The sequence below is a fragment of the Mustela erminea genome, chromosome 9 (genome assembly GCF_009829155.1).
Source record: "Mustela erminea isolate mMusErm1 chromosome 9, mMusErm1.Pri, whole genome shotgun sequence".
Lineage (NCBI taxonomy): Eukaryota > Metazoa > Chordata > Mammalia > Carnivora > Mustelidae > Mustela > Mustela erminea.
Window position 1 is genome coordinate 106546227 of NC_045622.1, and position 6000 is coordinate 106552226.

At 42.6% G+C, this 6000-nt stretch overlaps 1 long non-coding RNA gene across 1 annotated transcript in view; it reads left to right on the plus strand.

Moving 5' to 3' along the window:
• The window catches only part of LOC116599698, a 70338-nt gene extending 65968 nt beyond the window's left edge, over positions 1–4370 (plus strand). The window contains exon 3 of the long non-coding RNA XR_004289455.1: positions 3801–4370. This is a non-coding gene — a long non-coding RNA (uncharacterized LOC116599698). The remainder of the gene's footprint in view (positions 1–3800) is intronic.
• Positions 4371–6000: the final 1630 nt, after the last annotated feature.

A 6000-nucleotide genomic window follows, 5' to 3' on the forward strand; every position in this document is an offset into this window, starting at 1 on the left:
CTGGCTGACCAGCAAATTGTACCCACTCGGTCCCTGAGGTCCGCTTGGCCGTCCGCGGATGTGCACTTGAACCTGACCTGGGGAAGGAGACCCCCTAAGCCTTGCTCCAACCCTGCTCCGCCCCAGAATTGCGGTGCCTGGGCCGATCCCCGGCCAGAATTGCCCCGGCAATTTGCCAGCAGTTGGCTTGGCAGATCTACAGGCATCGAACGAAAGAAAATATTTGCTTAATAACGTACTTGTTGTGAAGGGTCTTTGTGCTCTTGTGCTCTGACAATGCAAAGTGTTTTGGCAAAGAGGAGGCAAATTTCTTTGAAATTAGGATATTCAAAGTAACTACTCAACTCAGGCCTTTTGATACTGCTTTAAGAAATCTGTTTTGCCCATAAAACCATGGTTCTGCTGTTGATGCCATTCAGCTGACATTTATTCCAATTTTCAAGTAGCGGCTCCTTCCACTTTACCTTCTGTAATTCAAAATCGGGATCTTTAAGTCCTCGGGAAATTGTTTTTGTAATATCCTAAAGCGAAGATACTTGCAAATGTGTACTTTTTAGAACCAGTGTAAATTTTAAATTCAGGATTAAAGTAACCGTTTATGTGCGATCTTGTCTGTCCCGTAAATCACAAAGTGTTTTATTCTCTATTCTTCGAGTGTGTCTCAATTGCCCTGTGTTTTCCCAAGACTGGAATTGCTGTTTACCCGGGTTGAGATAGGCTCAAAAGCTGTTCCCTGTACTTCGTCAGTTCAGAGCGTTTGCTGCTGGCCCTACCCAAAACCTCCATAGCTGTGGGTGCCTAGGTAAGGGTGGCAGGGGTCACAAGTCTGGTAAAACCTGTGGTGGGAGGGGTACCTGGGGGGCCGCAGTGAGCTGTGCATCTGATTCTTGGTTTCGGCTCAAGTCATGATCTGATGGGTGGTGGGATAGAGCCCTGAGTCAGGCTTCCAACTCCCCTGGGAGTCTGCTTGAAGATTCTCTCCCTCTGACCCTCCCCCACTCACATGTATGATCTCTGTCTCTCTCAAATAAATAAATCTTTAAAAAAAAAAACAACTATGGCGAGTTCTTGTCCCATTTTTCTTAGGGGTCTCAGCTCCCTTGTAAGCTCTGCTAATCCTCCTCCAAAATATTCCTGGGCATCCCAGTGCTCAAGCCCAGGCAGCTAGCTACCAGCTGGTATCTGCCAGGCACCAGCACCACTGACGCTTAGCCCACAGGTGCCTGCTTCTGCCGGGCCAGGTTATCCCTTCCCTCAGCCCAGCCTCCTGGCTTCTGCCCTCCCAGTGCTCCAGGGGGCAGGTGGGGAAGAAGGCCCCCTGCCCAGTCTGCAGAAGGGATTAGGGATTGAGCCCTCTGTGCCCAGATTTCAAGAAGAGATCTTTGTCTCTAGAAGCCAGATGTGCCCCAGACTGGGCAGGGGACAGGCTGAAGGGTAGACCCCTGGCTGTGATCTGGGGCTCCTGTGCCCCTCTTGTTGATGGATCATTCTTGGTCACCTGCTTCTACTCCCTGTTCCTCAAGGAAACGGACTTCTGGGGCAGCCTCACCATTTGCCAGAAACCTCTCCATTCTAGCTTGCTTCAGTTCACCATACTTGGAATACAAAGTTTCCTTGAGTCTGGCAAAGCTTGTCGCCTGGTTAACTGTATTTCTAAATGCTGATTATCCCAGTCCCTTCCCTGGGACATCATTCTGATGTTACTTCTTGATTGGCACAGCTGAGCACAAGCTACTGGGGTGGGGAGGGATAGTGAGATGATCAGAGAAGGGGAAGGGAGACTTCGGAGGTCCAACACATGGTCAGGAGAAGGCAGCGCCATGAGAACTGATAGTCTCCAAACGTCTCTGGGCTTTAATTCTCAAACCAGGAAATGAGTGGTTTGTACTAGTTGTATTCCTTAAGCTCTTCCAACTACTTGGGGATAGAATCAAAATTTGATTAGTTTGTTTGTATATTTTTTAAAACAGTGGTTTCTATACAGATTTAGCAAACATCCAAGACATCTTTCTCTTTGGTGACCTCATTTGAAATGTTCATCCATTTTCTGCCTTAATTCTTTGCTAATATATCTGTATATGGCTATGAATTTCCCTGTAAGGACTGCTTTATCTGTATCCTACATATATTGATAGTATTTTCACTACCATTCAGTTCTATTTATTTTTAAATTTCCAAGATCATTTCTCAATTGACTTAAGAATGATTTAGAGGCATAGGGTTAAAACAATTTGGGGGTGGCGGTGAGGGATACGTTTAAAGGCTTCAAAATCCAAAATGCCTAAAAGGTCAACACAGAAAACTAATCCTTCTACCCCATCCACCAAGAACCCATTCATAGGCAGTGAATACTGGTCATTAACTGAGTGTGCTCCCACCCATTGTTTATGTGCACAAGGCAAAATGTATATAGATGAGCATATAAACAATTATTATGTGCATATGTAAATATGCATATATCCCTTTCCCCCTTAGACAAATCCTATTCCTTTAGATCCATACGGAAAAGGCTGCTTCATTTTTTTTTATTTAATTTTTATTTTTTTAAGATTTTTTATTTATTTGACAGAGAGAATGAACACAGGCAGACAGAGTGACAGGCAGAGGCAGAGGGAGAAGCAGGCTCCCTGCTGAGCAAGGAGCCCGATGTGGGACTCGATCCCAGGAGGCTGGGATCATGACCTGAGCCGAAGGCAGCTGCTTAATCAAGTGAGCCACCCAGGCGTCCCTGCTTCATTTTTTTTTTTTTAAAAAACTGCATAGTGTTCCATCAAATGTATGTACCAAATCTAAATACCAAGTTTTCTATTGAAGAACATTTCTGTGGACTATGGTTTTTCAAGTTTATAAACAATGTTGTCATAAAAATCTTTTTTAGGGCACCTGGGTGGCTCAAGTGACTGCCTTCAGCTCAGGTCCTGGAATCGAGTCCCGAATTGGGTCCCCTGCTCAGGGGAGTCTGCTTCTCCCTCTCCCTCTGCCTCCTGCTCCCCCTGCTTGTGCTCTCTCTCAAAAAAATAAATAAATAAAATGTTTTTAAAAAACCCACTTATTTCAAAATATGTCATTTCATAGTTGTGGAATTGCTAGGTCAAGTGTATGTGCATTTGGATTTTGATAGCTGTTGCTGAAAGCCTTGTACAGATCCCTTCCACGCCTTCCAATGCTGCCATTTTACATTTCCAGGCATAGTATAAGGTTCTGTTTACCCCTCAGCTTTGCCAACAGAGTGTCTTATAAAATTTTGGCCCTCTGTTGCTCTATTAATGATGATGGTATCATTTTAGCTTTAATTTGCATTTCCCTTATTATGAAGTAGAGCATCTGTCATATATTTTAAAGCCATTCACGTAGATCTCGGTTTCTAAATGCCATTCTTCTCATAAAAGGAACCAAGACTTCTTGGAGAGATGGCTGATTCCCTGGGGCAGGGAAAATGCAAGATAGACCTGGAGCATCTTGTAGTGTAAGAAGTAAGGAAGTGCTAGTAAATGAAAACAACCCAGCCACCACCGTGGCAGGGGTACATTAAAGGGTGGTAGGAGCCAACTGGGAAAGCTCCCAATGCCCAAAACTGGAACAATTCGAACAGCAAAATAAATAATGTAGTACCACACTATAGGCAAGAATATAAATTAAATATACATGTGCCCACATTGACAAATAAATGATTGTATAAATAAATAAATAGGGGAAAACAGACAAATTTTTCTCATAAAGGAATTTTGAGTCATTATGTAGGCATTCTCCTCTTCAAAAGGTTAAGTTTAATTCCCTTTCTCTTGAGTTACTGGACTTAGGGAATGGCTTCCTATGAATAGAGAATGGAAAGAGAAAATAGAAGTCTGACTGGAGGAACCTGGCCAACACCACCTTAACCAATGATCTGGGCTTCTATTGTGCATGATGTCGCTTGGCTCTGGTGCACTCTCTGATCTGACAGGAGGAGAAGGGCACTCACTTCTGCGGGACTCTTCCCCCAAACTCGTAACTCCAGTGGAATCCTGAAACAAACAAACAAACAAACAAACAAACAGAACGTGAGATGATCTCAGACTCAGGACATTCTACAAAATACCTGACCATGACTCTTCCAAACTGTTGAGGTTGTGATAAACAAGGAAAGATGGCCTAGGAGGTATGTAAATGTAATGTGGGGGCCTGGATTTGGACCCTGGAACAGAAAAAGGACATTAGGGGAAAAACTGGTAAAATCTGAACAGAGGCTGTAGTTTAGTTAATAGTAATGTACTATTGTTTATTATCATGGTTTTGATTAATATACCACAAGTTATGTGAGTGTTAACATTAGGGAAACTGGGAAAAGCATGTAGGGCAACTTTGTATAATCTTTGCAACTTTCTGTAAATCTAAAATTATTCCTCAATAAAAGTTTCATTTTTAAAAAGTTACTTGTATTTCTTCTTTTTTAAATGTATAGTTTGGTCATTTCTTTTGCCAAGGTTTTTTTGGTTGTTAGTCTCTTGTTTATCTGTAGAAGCTCTTTATATATTAGGCATTGATTATAATATGAATTTTGCATATTTCCCCCAGTTTGAATTTGTCTTTTGATTTTACTTACTTTTTTTCCCATTCAGAAATGTTTTAATTTAGATAGTCAAATTTTCATTTTTTTTTCTTTTGTGGCTTTTAACTTTATATTACAATTAGAAAATCTCTTTCCCTCCAATATTATAAAATAATTCTCCCATGGTTTACTCAAGTGCTTTTACTTAAGATGTGTGTTTTTTAAATTTCCAACATAGTCTGTATGACACCAACTTTTAGAAATTCTTAGAAATGTATTAATTTCTAAAGCCGCATTGGAGCAGTCAGGAGACAGACAACATGGGTATTTGAATGGAGAGGATTTACTATAAAGAACTCAGTTGTTAACTAAGGAACAGAAAAGGTAAAAAGAGAACTCTATAAAGTATTCAGGGGGCTGGCAACCCCAGGAAGCAGCTGCCAGGCTCAGGGCTGTGGGATCAAATGGAAGAGGCTGGAATGACCAAGTAGAAAGTTAGAGGAAGGGTCCCCTCTTCTGTGCTTCTGCGCCTGGGACACACGCAGGCTCTGAGGAGCCACAGCTGGCTGTGCGAGTGTCTCAGAGGAGTCGTGTGAAGGCTCGGTGAAGTTGCTTTGCGAGTTTTGGAAAAAGCAACTGGATTCCAGCGTGGTGACCAGGCTTTGCTGCCATACTGTTCACTGCACAGGAAGCAAACAGGGAGGTGCAAATCCCTTCTTCTTCCTCTAGCTTTGCAGTTTGTCTCTTTAGTGCCCCCTGTTGGCGGAACCTAACAGGGACCTTGCCGGCCACACAGAAATGCCAAATAGAGAAGGGCGGTTTGGAGCCGAGCGGATAATTTAACAACTGATCCATTTGCTTCAGTGACTTGTGCACACTTCTGGCCATCTTATTCCCTCTTCCACCGGACTGGCCAATTACAGTAGCCACCTAAAAGCATCTTAGCTTTAATTTGTTTTTTAATCCCTCAAAATAGATGGTGTCATTACAATTGTGTATAGTTGATGCTGGACTAGGTCTACCCACATTGCACGTTTGTTGATTTATTTGCCTGCCATTCCTTCTCCCATCTCAGAACTTTTCTTAGGGGATTGTTTTCCCTCTTCTTGGAGCACATTCTCTTGGACCTCCTTTAGTTGGGATCTATTGCTGGTGAACCCTAAATTTTTGTATGTCTGTAATGAGTTAATTACACAATCATGCAACTCTGAAGATGCTTTTACTTGGCCTCCTGGCTCTCATCGTTGTTGGTGGTAAGTCTGTTTTCAGCCTGTCATTCTTTTATCGATGCTCTATCTTTTCTCTATGCAGACTTTTGAGATCTTTCTACCGTATAGTCAGACAACTTGGTGTATTAGTGAAAAGACAGTAGCGTGTGTTTAAAAAGATGTGTTCCAAAAGATCGAAGGTGGGGTGCCTGAGTGGCTCAGTGGGTTAAAGCCTCTGCCTTCGGCTAAGGTCATGGTCCTGGG